Source organism: Lepisma saccharinum, chromosome 14 (assembly GCF_977018435.1).
Source record: "Lepisma saccharinum chromosome 14, izLepSacc3.1, whole genome shotgun sequence".
NCBI lineage: Eukaryota > Metazoa > Arthropoda > Insecta > Zygentoma > Lepismatidae > Lepisma > Lepisma saccharinum.
This window is the reverse complement of record NC_139242.1, coordinates 82,017,043-82,037,861: the sequence shown is the minus strand read 5'-3', so window position 1 is coordinate 82,037,861 and position 20,819 is coordinate 82,017,043.

Genomic DNA, 20,819 nt, shown 5'->3' with positions numbered 1-20,819 from the left:
GGAGGTCGAGACACGTGGAAAAAACGTACAAAACAAGAGATTGGAGACATCAAGATTTTGGACGAATTTTTTAAGAATTTTCAAATTTTCAGATAGGAGGTTCCATATAAGGTCAAAAACTACATACTCAGATCTTCACCAAACTTTGCAGGGATACATTGGATGTCAAGACACGTGGAAAAAACGTACAAAACAAGAGATTGGAGAAATCAAGATTTTCGACGAATTTTTTAAGAATTTTCAAATTTTCAGAAAGGATGTTCCAGATAAGGTCAAAAACGACATACTCAGATCTTCACCAAACTTTGCAGGGATCCATTGGAGGTCGAGACACGTGGAAAAAACGTACAAAACAAGAGATTGGAGACATCAAGATTTTGGACGAATTTTTGAAGAATTTTCAAATTTTCAGATAGGAGGTTCGAGATAAGGTCTAAAACTACATACTCAGATCTCCACCAAACATTGCAGGAATACATTGGATGTCAAGACACGTGGAAAAAACGTACAAAACAAGAGATTGGAGACATCAAGATTTTCGACGAATTTTTGAAGAATTTTCAAATTTTCAGATAGGAGTTTCCAGATAAGGTCAAAAACTACATACTCAGATCTTCACCAAACGTTGCAGGGATACTTTGCATGTCAAGACACGTGGAAAAAACGTACAAAACAAAAGATTGGAGACATCAAGATTTTCGACGAATTTTTTAAGAATTTTCAAATTTTCAGATGGGAGTTTCCAGATAAGGTCAAAAACGACATACTCAGATCTTCACCAAACTTTGCATGGATACATTGGATGTCAAGACACGTGGAAAAAACGTACAAAACAAGAGATTGGAGACATCAAGATTTTGGACGAATTTTTTAAGAATTTTCAAATTTTCAGATGGGAGGTTCAATATAAGGTCAAAAACTACATACTCAGATCTTCACCAAACTTTGCAGGGATACTTTGGATGTCAAGACACGTGGAAAAAACGTACAAAACAAGAGATTGGGGTCATCAAGATTTTGGACGAATTTTTTAAGAATTTTCAAATTTTCAGATGGGAGGTTCAATATAAGGTCAAAAACTACATACTCAGATCTTCACCAAACTTTGCATGGATACATTGGATGTCAAGACACGTGGAAAAAACATACAAAACATAGGATTCGGAACATCAAGATTTTGGTCGAATTTTTTAAGAATTTTCAAATTTTCAGATAGGAGGTTCCATATAAGGTCAAAAACTACATACTCAGATCTTCACCAAACATTGCAGGAATACATTGGATGTCAAGACACGTGGAAAAACGTACAAAACAAGAGATTGGGGTCATCAAGATTTTGCACGGATTTTTTAGGAATTTTCAAATTTTCAGATGGGAGGTTCCAGATAAGGTCAAAAACTACATACTCAGATCTTCACCAAACTTTGCAGGGATACATTGGATGTCAAGACACGTGGAAAAAACGTACAAAACAAGAGATTGGAGACATCAAGATTTTCGACGAATTTTTGAAGAATTTTCAAATTTTCAGATAGGAGGTTCCAGATAAGGTCAAAAACTACATACTCAGATCTTCACCAAACGTTGCAGGGATACTTTGCATGTCAAGACACGTGGAAAAAACGTACAAAACAAGAGATTGGAGACATCAAGATTTTCGACGAATTTTTTAAGAATTTTCAAATTTTCAGATGGGAGGTTCCAGATAAGGTCAAAAACGACATACTCAGATCTTCACCAAACTTTGCATGGATACATTGGATGTCAAGACACGTGGAAAAAACGTACAAAACAAGAGATTGGGGTCATCAAGATTTTGCACGGATTTTTTAGGAATTTTCAAATTTTCAGATGGGAGGTTCCAGATAAGGTCAAAAACTACATACTCAGATCTTCACCAAACTTTGCAGGGATACATTGGATGTCAAGACACGTGGAAAAAACGTACAAAACAAGAGATTGGAGACATCAAGATTTTGGACGAATTTTTTAAGAATTTTCAAATTTTCAGATAGGAGGTTCCATATAAGGTCAAAAACTACATACTCAGATCTTCACCAAACTTTGCATGGATACATTATGTGTCAAGACACTTGGAAAAAACGTACAAAACAAAAGATTGGAGACATCAAGATTTTGGTCGAATTTTTTAAGAATTTTCAAATTTTCAGATGGGAGGTTCCAGATAAGGTCAAAAACTACATACTCAGATCTTCACCAAACTTTGCAGGGATACATTGGATGTCAAGACACGTGGAAAAAACGTACAAAAAAGAGATTGGAGACATCAAGATTTTGGACGAATTTTTTAACAATTTTCAAATTTTCAGAAAGGATGTTCCAGATAAGGTCAAAAACGACATACTCAGATCTTCACCAAACTTTGCAGGGATACATTGGATATCAAGACACGTGGAAAAAACGTACAAAACAAGAGATTGGAGACATCAAGATTTTCGACGAATTTTTTAAGAATTTTCAAATTTTCAGATAGGAGGTTCCAGATAAGGTCAAAAACTACATACTCAGATCTTCACCAAACGTTGCAGGGATACTTTGCATGTCAAGACACGTGGAAAAAACGTACAAAACAAAAGATTGGAGACATCAAGATTTTCGACGAATTTTTTAAGAATTTTCAAATTTTCAGATGGGAGGTTCCAGATAAGGTCAAAAACGACATACTCAGATCTTCACCAAACTTTGCATGGATACATTATGTGTCAAGACACGTGGAAAAAACGTACAAAACAAGAGATTGGAGACATCAAGATTTTGGACGAATTTTTTAAGAATTCTCAAATTTTCAGAAAGGAGGTTCCATATAAGGTCAAAAACTACATACTCAGATCTTCACCAAACTTTGCAGGGATACTTTGGATGTCAAGACACGTGGAAAAAACGTACAAAACAAGAGATTGGGGTCATCAAGATTTTGGACGAATTTTTTAAGAATTTTCAAATTTTCAGATGGGAGGTTCAATATAAGGTCAAAAACTACATACTCAGATCTTCACCAAACTTTGCAGGGATACTTTGGATGTCAAGACACGTGGAAAAAACATACAAAACATAGGATTCGGAACATCAAGATTTTGGTCGAATTTTTTAAGAATTTTCAAATTTTCAGATAGGAGGTTCCATATAAGGTCAAAAACTACATACTCAGATCTTCACCAAACATTGCAGGAATACATTGGATGTCAAGACACGTGGAAAAAACGTACAAAACAAGAGATTGGGGTCATCAAGATTTTGCACGGATTTTTTTAGGAATTTTCAAATTTTCAGATGGGAGGTTCCAGATAAGGTCAAAAACTACATACTCAGATCTTCACCAAACTTTGCAGGGATACATTGGATGTCAAGACACGTGGAAAAAACGTACAAAACAAGAGATTGGAGACATCAAGATTTTGGACGAATTTTTTAAGAATTTTCAAATTTTCAGATAGGAGGTTCCATATAAGGTCAAAAACTACATACTCAGATCTTCACCAAACTTTGCATGGATACATTATGTGTCAAGACACGTGGAAAAAACGTACAAAACAAAAGATTGGAGACATCAAGATTTTGGTCGAATTTTTTAAGAATTTTCAAATTTTCAGATGGGAGGTTCCAGATAAGGTCAAAAACTACATACTCAGATCTTCACCAAACTTTGCAGGGATACATTGGATGTCAAGACACGTGGAAAAAACGTACAAAACAAGAGATTGGGGTCATCAAGATTTTGGACGAATTTTTTAAGAATTTTCAAATTTTCAGATAGGAGGTTCCATATAAGGTCAAAAACTACATACTCAGATCTTCACCAAACTTTGCAGGGATACATTGGATGTCAAGACACGTGGAAAAAACGTACAAAACAAGAGATTGGAGACATCAAGATTTTCGACGAATTTTTTAAGAATTTTCAAATTTTCAGAAAGGATGTTCCAGATAAGGTCAAAAACGACATACTCAGATCTTCACCAAACTTTGCAGGGATCCATTGGAGGTCGAGACACGTGGAAAAAACGTACAAAACAAGAGATTGGAGACATCAAGATTTTGGACGAATTTTTTAAGAATTTTCAAATTTTCAGATAGGAGGTTCCATATAAGGTCAAAAACTACATACTCAGATCTTCACCAAACTTTGCAGGGATACATTGGATGTCAAGACACGTGGAAAAAACGTACAAAACAAGAGATTGGAGAAATCAAGATTTTCGACGAATTTTTTAAGAATTTTCAAATTTTCAGAAAGGATGTTCCAGATAAGGTCAAAAACGACATACTCAGATCTTCACCAAACTTTGCAGGGATCCATTGGAGGTCGAGACACGTGGAAAAAACGTACAAAACAAGAGATTGGAGACATCAAGATTTTGGACGAATTTTTGAAGAATTTTCAAATTTTCAGATAGGAGGTTCGAGATAAGGTCTAAAACTACATACTCAGATCTCCACCAAACATTGCAGGAATACATTGGATGTCAAGACACGTGGAAAAAACGTACAAAACAAGAGATTGGAGACATCAAGATTTTCGACGAATTTTTGAAGAATTTTCAAATTTTCAGATAGGAGTTTCCAGATAAGGTCAAAAACTACATACTCAGATCTTCACCAAACGTTGCAGGGATACTTTGCATGTCAAGACACGTGGAAAAAACGTACAAAACAAAAGATTGGAGACATCAAGATTTTCGACGAATTTTTTAAGAATTTTCAAATTTTCAGATGGGAGTTTCCAGATAAGGTCAAAAACGACATACTCAGATCTTCACCAAACTTTGCATGGATACATTGGATGTCAAGACACGTGGAAAAAACGTACAAAACAAGAGATTGGAGACATCAAGATTTTGGACGAATTTTTTAAGAATTTTCAAATTTTCAGATGGGAGGTTCAATATAAGGTCAAAAACTACATACTCAGATCTTCACCAAACTTTGCAGGGATACTTTGGATGTCAAGACACGTGGAAAAAACGTACAAAACAAGAGATTGGGGTCATCAAGATTTTGGACGAATTTTTTAAGAATTTTCAAATTTTCAGATGGGAGGTTCCATATAAGGTCAAAAACTACATACTCAGATCTTCACCAAACATTGCAGGAATACATTGGATGTCAAGACACGTGGAAAAACGTACAAAACAAGAGATTGGGGTCATCAAGATTTTGCACGGATTTTTTAGGAATTTTCAAATTTTCAGATGGGAGGTTCCAGATAAGGTCAAAAACTACATACTCAGATCTTCACCAAACTTTGCAGGGATACATTGGATGTCAAGACACGTGGAAAAAACGTACAAAACAAGAGATTGGAGACATCAAGATTTTGGACGAATTTTTTAAGAATTTTCAAATTTTCAGATAGGAGGTTCCATATAAGGTCAAAAACTACATACTCAGATCTTCACCAAACTTTGCATGGATACATTATGTGTCAAGACACGTGGAAAAAACGTACAAAACAAGAGATTGGAGACATCAAGATTTTGGACGAATTTTTTAAGAATTTTCAAATTTTCAGATGGGAGGTTCCAGATAAGGTCAAAAACTACATACTCAGATCTTCACCAAACTTTGCAGGGATACATTGGATGTCAAGACACGTGGAAAAAACGTACAAAACAAGAGATTGGAGACATCAAGATTATGGACGAATTTTTTGAGAATTTTCAAATTTTCAGAAAGGAGGTTCCATATAAGGTCAAAAACTACATACTCAGATCTTCACCAAACTTTGCAGGGATACATTGGATGTCAAGACACGTGGAAAAAACGTACAAAACAAGAGATTGGAGACATCAAGATTTTCGACGAATTTTTTAAGAATTTTCAAATTTTCAGAAAGGATGTTCCAGATAAGGTCAAAAACGACATACTCAGATCTTCACCAAACTTTGCAGGGATACATTGGAGGTCGAGACACGTGGAAAAAACGTACAAAACAAGAGATTGGAGACATCAAGATTTTGGACGAATTTTTGAAGAATTTTCAAATTTTCTGATAGGAGGTCCCAGATAAGGTCAAAAACTACATACTCAGATCTCCACCAAACATTGCAGGGATACATTGGATGTCAAGACACGTGGAAAAAACGTACAAAACAAGAGATTGGAGACATCAAGATTTTCGACGAATTTTTGAAGAATTTTCAAATTTTCAGATAGGAGGTTCCAGATAAGGTCAAAAACTACATACTCAGATCTTCACCAAACGTTGCAGGGATACTTTGCATGTCAAGACACGTGGAAAAAACGTACAAAACAAGAGATTGGAGACATCAAGATTTTCGACGAATTTTTTAAGAATTTTCAAATTTTCAGATGGGAGGTTCCAGATAAGGTCAAAAACGACATACTCAGATCTTCACCAAACTTTGCATGGATACATTGGATGTCAAGAAACGTGGAAAAAACGTACAAAACAAGAGATTGGGGTCATCAAGATTTTGCACGGATTTTTTAGGAATTTTCAAATTTTCAGATGGGAGGTTCCAGATAAGGTCAAAAACTACATACTCAGATCTTCACCAAACTTTGCAGGGATACATTGGATGTCAAGACACGTGGAAAAAACGTACAAAACAAGAGATTGGAGACATCAAGATTTTGGACGAATTTTTTAAGAATTTTCAAATTTTCAGATAGGAGGTTCCATATAAGGTCAAAAACTACATACTCAGATCTTCACCAAACTTTGCATGGATACATTATGTGTCAAGACACTTGGAAAAAACGTAAAAAACAAAAGATTGGAGACATCAAGATTTTGGTCGAATTTTTTAAGAATTTTCAAATTTTCAGATGGGAGGTTCCAGATAAGGTCAAAAACTACATACTCAGATCTTCACCAAACTTTGCAGGGATACATTGGATGTCAAGACACGTGGAAAAAACGTACAAAAAAGAGATTGGAGACATCAAGATTTTGGACGAATTTTTTAACAATTTTCAAATTTTCAGAAAGGATGTTCCAGATAAGGTCAAAAACGACATACTCAGATCTTCACCAAACTTTGCAGGGATACATTGGATATCAAGACACGTGGAAAAAACGTACAAAACAAGAGATTGGAGACATCAAGATTTTCGACGAATTTTTTAAGAATTTTCAAATTTTCAGATAGGAGGTTCCAGATAAGGTCAAAAACTACATACTCAGATCTTCACCAAACGTTGCAGGGATACTTTGCATGTCAAGACACGTGGAAAAAACGTACAAAACAAAAGATTGGAGACATCAAGATTTTCGACGAATTTTTTAAGAATTTTCAAATTTTCAGATGGGAGGTTCCAGATAAGGTCAAAAACGACATAGTCAGATCTTCACCAAACTTTGCATGGATACATTGGATGTCAAGACACGTGGAAAAAACGTACAAAACAAGAGATTGGAGACATCAAGATTTTGGACGAATTTTTTAAGAATTCTCAAATTTTCAGAAAGGAGGTTCCATATAAGGTCAAAAACTACATACTCAGATCTTCACCAAACTTTGCAGGGATACTTTGGATGTCAAGACACGTGGAAAAAACGTACAAAACAAGAGATTGGGGTCATCAAGATTTTGGACGAATTTTTTAAGAATTTTCAAATTTTCAGATGGGAGGTTCAATATAAGGTCAAAAACTACATACTCAGATCTTCACCAAACTTTGCAGGGATACTTTGGATGTCAAGACACGTGGAAAAAACATACAAAACATAGGATTCGGAACATCAAGATTTTGGTCGAATTTTTTAAGAATTTTCAAATTTTCAGATAGGAGGTTCCATATAAGGTCAAAAACTACATACTCAGATCTTCACCAAACATTGCAGGAATACATTGGATGTCAAGACACGTGGAAAAAACGTACAAAACAAGAGATTGGGGTCATCAAGATTTTGCACGGATTTTTTTAGGAATTTTCAAATTTTCAGATGGGAGGTTCCAGATAAGGTCAAAAACTACATACTCAGATCTTCACCAAACTTTGCAGGGATACATTGGATGTCAAGACACGTGGAAAAAACGTACAAAACAAGAGATTGGAGACATCAAGATTTTGGACGAATTTTTTAAGAATTTTCAAATTTTCAGATAGGAGGTTCCATATAAGGTCAAAAACTACATACTCAGATCTTCACCAAACTTTGCATGGATACATTATGTGTCAAGACACGTGGAAAAAACGTACAAAACAAAAGATTGGAGACATCAAGATTTTGGTCGAATTTTTTAAGAATTTTCAAATTTTCAGATGGGAGGTTCCAGATAAGGTCAAAAACTACATACTCAGATCTTCACCAAACTTTGCAGGGATACATTGGATGTCAAGACACGTGGAAAAAACGTACAAAACAAGAGATTGGGGTCATCAAGATTTTGGACGAATTTTTTAAGAATTTTCAAATTTTCAGATAGGAGGTTCCATATAAGGTCAAAAACTACATACTCAGATCTTCACCAAACTTTGCAGGGATACATTGGATGTCAAGACACGTGGAAAAAACGTACAAAACAAGAGATTGGAGACATCAAGATTTTCGACGAATTTTTTAAGAATTTTCAAATTTTCAGAAAGGATGTTCCAGATAAGGTCAAAAACGACATACTCAGATCTTCACCAAACTTTGCAGGGATCCATTGGAGGTCGAGACACGTGGAAAAAACGTACAAAACAAGAGATTGGAGACATCAAGATTTTGGACGAATTTTTGAAGAATTTTCAAATTTTCAGATAGGAGGTTCCAGATAAGGTCTAAAACTACATACTCAGATCTCCACCAAACATTGCAGGAATACATTGGATGTCAAGACACGTGGAAAAAACGTACAAAACAAGAGATTGGAGACATCAAGATTTTCGACGAATTTTTGAAGAATTTTCAAATTTTCAGATAGGAGGTTCCAGATAAGGTCAAAAACTACATACTCAGATCTTCACCAAACGTTGCAGGGATACTTTGCATGTCAAGACACGTGGAAAAAACGTACAAAACAAAAGATTGGAGTCATCAAGATTTTCGACGAATTTTTTAAGAATTTTCAAATTTTCAGATGGGAGGTTCCAGATAAGGTCAAAAACGACATACTCAGATCTTCACCAAACTTTGCATAAATACATTGGATGTCAAGACACGTGGAAAAAACGTACAAAACAAGAGATTGGAGACATCAAGATTTTGGACGAATTTTTTAAGAATTTTCAAATTTTCAGATGGGAGGTTCAATATAAGGTCAAAAACTACATACTCAGATCTTCACCAAACTTTGCAGGGATACTTTGGATGTCAAGACACGTGGAAAAAACGTACAAAACAAGAGATTGGGGTCATCAAGATTTTGGACGAATTTTTTAAGAATTTTCAAATTTTCAGATGGGAGGTTCAATATAAGGTCAAAAACTACATACTCAGATCTTCACCAAACTTTGCATGGATACATTGGATGTCAAGACACGTGGAAAAAACATACAAAACATAGGATTCGGAACATCAAGATTTTGGTCGAATTTTTTAAGAATTTTCAAATTTTCAGATAGGAGGTTCCATATAAGGTCAAAAACTACATACTCAGATCTTCACCAAACATTGCAGGAATACATTGGATGTCAAGACACGTGGAAAAAACGTACAAAACAAGAGATTGGGGTCATCAAGATTTTGCACGGATTTTTTAAGAATTTTCAAATTTTCAGATGGGAGGTTCCAGATAAGGTCAAAAACTACATACTTAGATCTTCACCAAACTTTGCAGGGATACATTGGATGTCAAGACACGTGGAAAAAACGTACAAAAAAGAGATTGGAGACATCAAGATTTTGGACGAATTTTTTAACAATTTTCAAATTTTCAGAAAGGATGTTCCAGATAAGGTCAAAAACGACATACTCAGATCTTCACCAAACTTTGCAGGGATACATTGGATATCAAGACACGTGGAAAAAACGTACAAAACAAGAGATTGGAGACATCAAGATTTTCGACGAATTTTTTAAGAATTTTCAAATTTTCAGATAGGAGGTTCCAGATAAGGTCAAAAACTACATACTCAGATCTTCACCAAACGTTGCAGGGATACTTTGCATGTCAAGACACGTGGAAAAAACGTACAAAACAAAAGATTGGAGACATCAAGATTTTCGACGAATTTTTTAAGAATTTTCAAATTTTCAGATGGGAGGTTCCAGATAAGGTCAAAAACGACATACTCAGATCTTCACCAAACTTTGCATTGATACATTATGTGTCAAGACACGTGGAAAAAACGTACAAAACAAGAGATTGGAGACATCAAGATTTTGGACGAATTTTTTAAGAATTCTCAAATTTTCAGAAAGGAGGTTCCATATAAGGTCAAAAACTACATACTCAGATCTTCACCAAACTTTGCAGGGATACTTTGGATGTCAAGACACGTGGAAAAAACGTACAAAACAAGAGATTGGGGTCATCAAGATTTTGGACGAATTTTTTAAGAATTTTCAAATTTTCAGATGGGAGGTTCAATATAAGGTCAAAAACTACATACTCAGATCTTCACCAAACTTTGCAGGGATACTTTGGATGTCAAGACACGTGGAAAAAACATACAAAACATAGGATTCGGAACATCAAGATTTTGGTCGAATTTTTTAAGAATTTTCAAATTTTCAGATAGGAGGTTCCATATAAGGTCAAAAACTACATACTCAGATCTTCACCAAACATTGCAGGAATACATTGGATGTCAAGACACGTGGAAAAAACGTACAAAACAAGAGATTGGGGTCATCAAGATTTTGCACGGATTTTTTTAGGAATTTTCAAATTTTCAGATGGGAGGTTCCAGATAAGGTCAAAAACTACATACTCAGATCTTCACAAAACTTTGCAGGGATACATTGGATGTCAAGACACGTGGAAAAAACGTACAAAACAAGAGATTGGAGACATCAAGATTTTGGACGAATTTTTTAAGAATTTTCAAATTTTCAGATAGGAGGTTCCATATAAGGTCAAAAACTACATACTCAGATCTTCACCAAACTTTGCATGGATACATTATGTGTCAAGACACGTGGAAAAAACGTACAAAACAAAAGATTGGAGACATCAAGATTTTGGTCGAATTTTTTAAGAATTTTCAAATTTTCAGATGGGAGGTTCCAGATAAGGTCAAAAACTACATACTCAGATCTTCACCAAACTTTGCAGGGATACATTGGATGTCAAGACACGTGGAAAAAACGTACAAAACAAGAGATTGGGGTCATCAAGATTTTGGACGAATTTTTTAAGAATTTTCAAATTTTCAGATAGGAGGTTCCATATAAGGTCAAAAACTACATACTCAGATCTTCACCAAACTTTGCAGGGATACATTGGATGTCAAGACACGTGGAAAAAACGTACAAAACAAGAGATTGGAGACATCAAGATTTTCGACGAATTTTTTAAGAATTTTCAAATTTTCAGAAAGGATGTTCCAGATAAGGTCAAAAACGACATACTCAGATCTTCACCAAACTTTGCAGGGATCCATTGGAGGTCGAGACACGTGGAAAAAACGTACAAAACAAGAGATTGGAGACATCAAGATTTTGGACGAATTTTTGAAGAATTTTCAAATTTTCAGATAGGAGGTTCCAGATAAGGTCTAAAACTACATACTCAGATCTCCACCAAACATTGCAGGAATACATTGGATGTCAAGACACGTGGAAAAAACGTACAAAACAAGAGATTGGAGACATCAAGATTTTCGACGAATTTTTGAAGAATTTTCAAATTTTCAGATAGGAGGTTCCAGATAAGTTCAAAAACTACATACTCAGATCTTCACCAAACGTTGCAGGGATACTTTGCATGTCAAGACACGTGGAAAAAACGTACAAAACAAAAGATTGGAGACATCAAGATTTTCGACGAATTTTTTAAGAATTTTCAAATTTTCAGATGGGAGGTTCCAGATAAGGTCAAAAACGACATACTCAGATCTTCACCAAACTTTGCATAAATACATTGGATGTCAAGACACGTGGAAAAAACGTACAAAACAAGAGATTGGAGACATCAAGATTTTGGACGAATTTTTTAAGAATTTTCAAATTTTCAGATGGGAGGTTCAATATAAGGTCAAAAACTACATACTCAGATCTTCACCAAACTTTGCAGGGATACTTTGGATGTCAAGACACGTGGAAAAAACGTACAAAACAAGAGATTGGGGTCATCAAGATTTTGGACGAATTTTTTAAGAATTTTCAAATTTTCAGATGGGAGGTTCAATATAAGGTCAAAAACTACATACTCAGATCTTCACCAAACTTTGCATGGATACATTGGATGTCAAGACACGTGGAAAAAACATACAAAACATAGGATTCGGAACATCAAGATTTTGGTCGAATTTTTTAAGAATTTTCAAATTTTCAGATAGGAGGTTCCATATAAGGTCAAAAACTACATACTCAGATCTTCACCAAACATTGCAGGAATACATTGGATGTCAAGACACGTGGAAAAAACGTACAAAACAAGAGATTGGGGTCATCAAGATTTTGCACGGATTTTTTAAGAATTTTCAAATTTTCAGATGGGAGGTTCCAGATAAGGTCAAAAACTACATACTCAGATCTTCACCAAACTTTGCAGGGATACATTGGATGTCAAGACACGTGGAAAAAACGTACAAAAAAGAGATTGGAGACATCAAGATTTTGGACGAATTTTTTAACAATTTTCAAATTTTCAGAAAGGATGTTCCAGATAAGGTCAAAAACGACATACTCAGATCTTCACCAAACTTTGCAGGGATACATTGGATATCAAGACACGTGGAAAAAACGTACAAAACAAGAGATTGGAGACATCAAGATTTTCGACGAATTTTTTAAGAATTTTCAAATTTTCAGATAGGAGGTTCCAGATAAGGTCAAAAACTACATACTCAGATCTTCACCAAACGTTGCAGGGATACTTTGCATGTCAAGACACGTGGAAAAAACGTACAAAACAAAAGATTGGAGACATCAAGATTTTCGACGAATTTTTTAAGAATTTTCAAATTTTCAGATGGGAGGTTCCAGATAAGGTCAAAAACGACATACTCAGATCTTCACCAAACTTTGCATGGATACATTATGTGTCAAGACACGTGGAAAAAACGTACAAAACAAGAGATTGGAGACATCAAGATTTTGGACGAATTTTTTAAGAATTCTCAAATTTTCAGAAAGGAGGTTCCATATAAGGTCAAAAACTACATACTCAGATCTTCACCAAACTTTGCAGGGATACTTTGGATGTCAAGACACGTGGAAAAAACGTACAAAACAAGAGATTGGGGTCATCAAGATTTTGGACGAATTTTTTAAGAATTTTCAAATTTTCAGATGGGAGGTTCAATATAAGGTCAAAAACTACATACTCAGATCTTCACCAAACTTTGCAGGGATACTTTGGATGTCAAGACACGTGGAAAAAACATACAAAACATAGGATTCGGAACATCAAGATTTTGGTCGAATTTTTTAAGAATTTTCAAATTTTCAGATAGGAGGTTCCATATAAGGTCAAAAACTACATACTCAGATCTTCACCAAACATTGCAGGAATACATTGGATGTCAAGACACGTGGAAAAAACGTACAAAACAAGAGATTGGGGTCATCAAGATTTTGCACGGATTTTTTTAGGAATTTTCAAATTTTCAGTTGGGAGGTTCCAGATAAGGTCAAAAACTACATACTCAGATCTTCACCAAACTTTGCAGGGATACATTGGATGTCAAGACACGTGGAAAAAACGTACAAAACAAGAGATTGGAGACATCAAGATTTTGGACGAATTTTTTAAGAATTTTCAAATTTTCAGATAGGAGGTTCCATATAAGGTCAAAAACTACATACTCAGATCTTCACCAAACTTTGCATGGATACATTATGTGTCAAGACACGTGGAAAAAACGTACAAAACAAAAGATTGGAGACATCAAGATTTTGGTCGAATTTTTTAAGAATTTTCAAATTTTCAGATGGGAGGTTCCAGATAAGGTCAAAAACTACATACTCAGATCTTCACCAAACTTTGCAGGGATACATTGGATGTCAAGACACGTGGAAAAAACGTACAAAACAAGAGATTGGGGTCATCAAGATTTTGGACGAATTTTTTAAGAATTTTCAAATTTTCAGATAGGAGGTTCCATATAAGGTCAAAAACTACATACTCAGATCTTCACCAAACTTTGCAGGGATACATTGGATGTCAAGACACGTGGAAAAAACGTACAAAACAAGAGATTGGAGACATCAAGATTTTCGACGAATTTTTTAAGAATTTTCAAATTTTCAGAAAGGATGTTCCAGATAAGGTCAAAAACGACATACTCAGATCTTCACCAAACTTTGCAGGGATCCATTGGAGGTCGAGACACGTGGAAAAAACGTACAAAACAAGAGATTGGAGACATCAAGATTTTGGACGAATTTTTTAAGAATTTTCAAATTTTCAGATAGGAGGTTCCATATAAGGTCAAAAACTACATACTCAGATCTTCACCAAACTTTGCAGGGATACATTGGATGTCAAGACACGTGGAAAAAACGTACAAAACAAGAGATTGGAGAAATCAAGATTTTCGACGAATTTTTTAAGAATTTTCAAATTTTCAGAAAGGATGTTCCAGATAAGGTCAAAAACGACATACTCAGATCTTCACCAAACTTTGCAGGGATCCATTGGAGGTCGAGACACGTGGAAAAAACGTACAAAACAAGAGATTGGAGACATCAAGATTTTGGACGAATTTTTGAAGAATTTTCAAATTTTCAGATAGGAGGTTCGAGATAAGGTCTAAAACTACATACTCAGATCTCCACCAAACATTGCAGGAATACATTGGATGTCAAGACACGTGGAAAAAACGTACAAAACAAGAGATTGGAGACATCAAGATTTTCGACGAATTTTTGAAGAATTTTCAAATTTTCAGATAGGAGTTTCCAGATAAGGTCAAAAACTACATACTCAGATCTTCACCAAACGTTGCAGGGATACTTTGCATGTCAAGACACGTGGAAAAAACGTACAAAACAAAAGATTGGAGACATCAAGATTTTCGACGAATTTTTTAAGAATTTTCAAATTTTCAGATGGGAGTTTCCAGATAAGGTCAAAAACGACATACTCAGATCTTCACCAAACTTTGCATGGATACATTGGATGTCAAGACACGTGGAAAAAACGTACAAAACAAGAGATTGGAGACATCAAGATTTTGGACGAATTTTTTAAGAATTTTCAAATTTTCAGATGGGAGGTTCAATATAAGGTCAAAAACTACATACTCAGATCTTCACCAAACTTTGCAGGGATACTTTGGATGTCAAGACACGTGGAAAAAACGTACAAAACAAGAGATTGGGGTCATCAAGATTTTGGACGAATTTTTTAAGAATTTTCAAATTTTCAGATGGGAGGTTCAATATAAGGTCAAAAACTACATACTCAGATCTTCACCAAACTTTGCATGGATACATTGGATGTCAAGACACGTGGAAAAAACATACAAAACATAGGATTCGGAACATCAAGATTTTGGTCGAATTTTTTAAGAATTTTCAAATTTTCAGATAGGAGGTTCCATATAAGGTCAAAAACTACATACTCAGATCTTCACCAAACATTGCAGGAATACATTGGATGTCAAGACACGTGGAAAAACGTACAAAACAAGAGATTGGGGTCATCAAGATTTTGCACGGATTTTTTAGGAATTTTCAAATTTTCAGATGGGAGGTTCCAGATAAGGTCAAAAACTACATACTCAGATCTTCACCAAACTTTGCAGGGATACATTGGATGTCAAGACACGTGGAAAAAACGTACAAAACAAGAGATTGGAGACATCAAGATTTTGGACGAATTTTTTAAGAATTTTCAAATTTTCAGAAAGGATGTTCCAGATAAGGTCAAAAACGACATACTCAGATCTTCACCAAACTTTGCAGGGATACATTGGATATCAAGACACGTGGAAAAAACGTACAAAACAAGAGATTGGAGACATCAAGATTTTCGACGAATTTTTTAAGAATTTTCAAATTTTCAGATAGGAGGTTCCAGATAAGGTCAAAAACTACATACTCAGATCTTCACCAAACGTTGCAGGGATACTTTGCATGTCAAGACACGTGGAAAAAACGTACAAAACAAAAGATTGGAGACATCAAGATTTTCGACGAATTTTTTAAGAATTTTCAAATTTTCAGATGGGAGGTTCCAGATAAGGTCAAAAACGACATACTCAGATCTTCACCAAACTTTGCATGGATACATTATATGTCAAGACACGTGGAAAAAACGTACAAAACAAGAGATTGGAGACATCAAGATTTTGGACGAATTTTTTAAGAATTCTCAAATTTTCAGAAAGGAGGTTCCATATAAGGTCAAAAACTACATACTCAGATCTTCACCAAACTTTGCAGGGATACTTTGGATGTCAAGACACGTGGAAAAAACGTACAAAACAAGAGATTGGGGTCATCAAGATTTTCGACGAATTTTTTAAGAATTTTCAAATTTTCAGATGGGAGGTTCCAGATAAGGTCAAAAACGACATACTCAGATCTTCACCAAACTTTGCATAAATACATTGGATGTCAAGACACGTGGAAAAAACGTACAAAACAAGAGATTGGAGACATCAAGATTTTGGACGAATTTTTTAAGAATTTTCAAATTTTCAGATGGGAGGTTCAATATAAGGTCAAAAACTACATACTCAGATCTTCACCAAACTTTGCAGGGATACTTTGGATGTCAAGACACGTGGAAAAAACGTACAAAACAAGAGATTGGGGTCATCAAGATTTTGGACGAATTTTTTAAGAATTTTCAAATTTTCAGATGGGAGGTTCAATATAAGGTCAAAAACTACATACTCAGATCTTCACCAAACTTTGCATGGATACATTGGATGTCAAGACACGTGGAAAAAACATACAAAACATAGGATTCGGAACATCAAGATTTTGGTCGAATTTTTTAAGAATTTTCAAATTTTCAGATAGGAGGTTCCATATAAGGTCAAAAACTACATACTCAGATCTTCACCAAACATTGCAGGAATACATTGGATGTCAAGACACGTGGAAAAAACGTACAAAACAAGAGATTGGGGTCATCAAGATTTTGCACGGATTTTTTAGGAATTTTCAAATTTTCAGATGGGAGGTTCCAGATAAGGTCAAAAACTACATACTCAGATCTTCACCAAACTTTGCAGGGATACATTGGATGTCAAGACACGTGGAAAAAACGTACAAAACAAGAGATTGGAGACATCAAGATTTTGGACGAATTTTTTAAGAATTTTCAAATTTTCAGATAGGAGGTTCCATATAAGGTCAAAAACTACATACTCAGATCTTCACCAAACTTTGCATGGATACATTATGTGTCAAGACACGTGAAAAAAACGTACAAAACAAAAGATTGGAGACATCAAGATTTTGGTCGAATTTTTTAAGAATTTTCAAATTTTCAGAAAGGAGGTTCCAGATAAGGTCAAAAACTACATACTCAGATCTTCACCAAACTTTGCAGGGATACATTGGATGTCAAGACACGTGGAAAAAACGTACCAAAAAGAGATTGGAGACATCAAGATTTTGGACGAATTTTTTAACAATTTTCAAATTTTCAGAAAGGATGTTCCAGATAAGGTCAAAAACGACATACTCAGATCTTCACCAAACTTTGCATGGATACATTGGATGTCAAGACACGTGGAAAAAACGTACAAAACAAGAGATTGGAGACATCAAGATTTTGGACGAATTTTTTAAGAATTCTCAAATTTTCAGAAAGGAGGTTCCATATAAGGTCAAAAACTACATACTCAGATCTTCACCAAACTTTGCAGGGATACTTTGGATGTCAAGACACGTGGAAAAAACGTACAAAACAAGAGATTGGGGTCATCAAGATTTTGGACGAATTTTTTAAGAATTTTCAAATTTTCAGATGGGAGGTTCAATATAAGGTCAAAAACTACATACTCAGATCTTCACCAAACTTTGCATGGATACATTGGATGTCAAGACACGTGGAAAAAACATACAAAACATAGGATTCGGAACATCAAGATTTTGGTCGAATTTTTTAAGAATTTTCAAATTTTCAGATAGGAGGTTCCATATAAGGTCAAAAACTACATACTCAGATCTTCACCAAACATTGCAGGAATACATTGGATGTCAAGACACGTGGAAAAAACGTACAAAACAAGAGATTGGGGTCATCAAGATTTTGCACGGATTTTTTAAGAATTTTCAAATTTTCAGATAGGAGGTTCCAGATGAGGTCAAAAACTACATACTCAGATCTTCACCAAACTTTGCAGGAATACTTTGCATGTCAAGACACGTGGAAAAAACGTACAAAACAAGAGATCGGAGACATCAAGATTTTGGACGAATTTTTTAACAATTTTCAAATTTTCAGAAAGGATGTTCCAGATAAGGTCAAAAACGACATACTCAGATCTTCACCAAACTTTGCAGGGATACATTGGATATCAAGACACGTGGAAAAAACGTACAAAACAAGAGATTGGAGACATCAAGATTTTCGACGAATTTTTTAAGAATTTTCAAATTTTCAGATAGGAGGTTCCAGATAAGGTCAAAAACTACATACTCAGATCTTCACCAAACGTTGCAGGGATACTTTGCATGTCAAGACACGTGGAAAAAACGTACAAAACAAAAGATTGGAGACATCAAGATTTTCGACGAATTTTTTAAGAATTTTCAAATTTTCAGATGGGAGGTTCCAGATAAGGTCAAAAACGACATACTCAGATCTTCACCAAACTTTGCATGGATACATTGGATGTCAAGACACGTGGAAAAAACGTACAAAACAAGAGATTGGAGACATCAAGATTTTGGACGAATTTTTTAAGAATTCTCAAATTTTCAGAAAGGAGGTTCCATATAAGGTCAAAAACTACATACTCAGATCTTCACCAAACTTTGCAGGGATACTTTGGATGTCAAGACACGTGGAAAAAACGTACAAAACAAGAGATTGGGGTCATCAAGATTTTGGACGAATTTTTTAAGAATTTTCAAATTTTCAGATGGGAGGTTCAATATAAGGTCAAAAACTACATACTCAGATCTTCACCAAACTTTGCAGGGATACTTTGGATGTCAAGACACGTGGAAAAAACATACAAAACATAGGATTCGGAACATCAAGATTTTGGTCGAATTTTTTAAGAATTTTCAAATTTTCAGATAGGAGGTTCCATATAAGGTCAAAAACTACATACTCAGATCTTCACCAAACATTGCAGGAATACATTGGATGTCAAGACACGTGGAAAAAACGTACAAAACAAGAGATTGGGGTCATCAAGATTTTGCACGGATTTTTTTAGGAATTTTCAAATTTTCAGATGGGAGGTTCCAGATGTCAAAAACTACATACTCAGATCTTCACCAAACTTTGCAGGGATACATTGGATGTCAAGACACGTGGAAAAAACGTACAAAACAAGAGATTGGAGACATCAAGATTTTGGACGAATTTTTTAAGAATTTTCAAATTTTCAGATAGGAGGTTCCATATAAGGTCAAAAACTACATACTCAGATCTTCACCAAACTTTGCATGGATACATTATGTGTCAAGACACGTGGAAAAAACGTACAAAACAAAAGATTGGAGACATCAAGATTTTGGTCGAATTTTTTAAGAATTTTCAAATTTTCAGATGGGAGGTTCCAGATAAGGTCAAAAACTACATACTCAGATCTTCACCAAACTTTGCAGGGATACATTGGATGTCAAGACACGTGGAAAAAACGTACAAAACAAGAGATTGGGGTCATCAAGATTTTGGACGAATTTTTTAAGAATTTTCAAATTTTCAGATAGGAGGTTCCATATAAGGTCAAAAACTACATACTCAGATCTTCACCAAACTTTGCAGGGATACATTGGATGTCAAGACACGTGGAAAAAACGTACAAAACAAGAGATTGGAGACATCAAGATTTTCGACGAATTTTTTAAGAATTTTCAAATTTTCAGAAAGGATGTTCCAGATAAGGTCAAAAACGACATACTCAGATCTTCACCAAACTTTGCAGGGATCCATTGGAGGTCGAGACACGTGGAAAAAACGTACAAAACAAGAGATTGGAGACATCAAGATTTTGGACGAATTTTTTAAGAATTTTCAAATTTTCAGATGGGAGGTTCAATATAAAGTCAAAAACTACATACTCAGATCTTCACCAAACTTTGCAGGGATACTTTGGATGTCAAGACACGTGGAAAAAACGTACAAAACAAGAGATTGGGGTCATCAAGATTTTGGACGAATTTTTTAAGAATTTTCAAATTTTCAGATGGGAGGTTCAATATAAGGTCAAAAACTACATACTCAGATCTTCACCAAACTTTGCATGGATACATTGGATGTCAAGACACGTGGAAAAAACATACAAAACATAGGATTCGGAACATCAAGATTTTGGTCGAATTTTTTAAGAATTTTCAAATTTTCAGATAGGAGGTTCCATATAAGGTCAAAAACTACATACTCAGATCTTCACCAAACATTGCAGGAATACATTGGATGTCAAGACACGTGGAAAAAACGTACAAAACAAGAGATTGGGGTCATCAAGATTTTGCACGGATTTTTTAGGAATTTTCAAATTTTCAGATGGGAGGTTCCAGATAAGGTCAAAAACTACATACTCAGATCTTCACCAAACTTTGCAGGGATACATTGGATGTCAAGACACGTGGAAAAAAC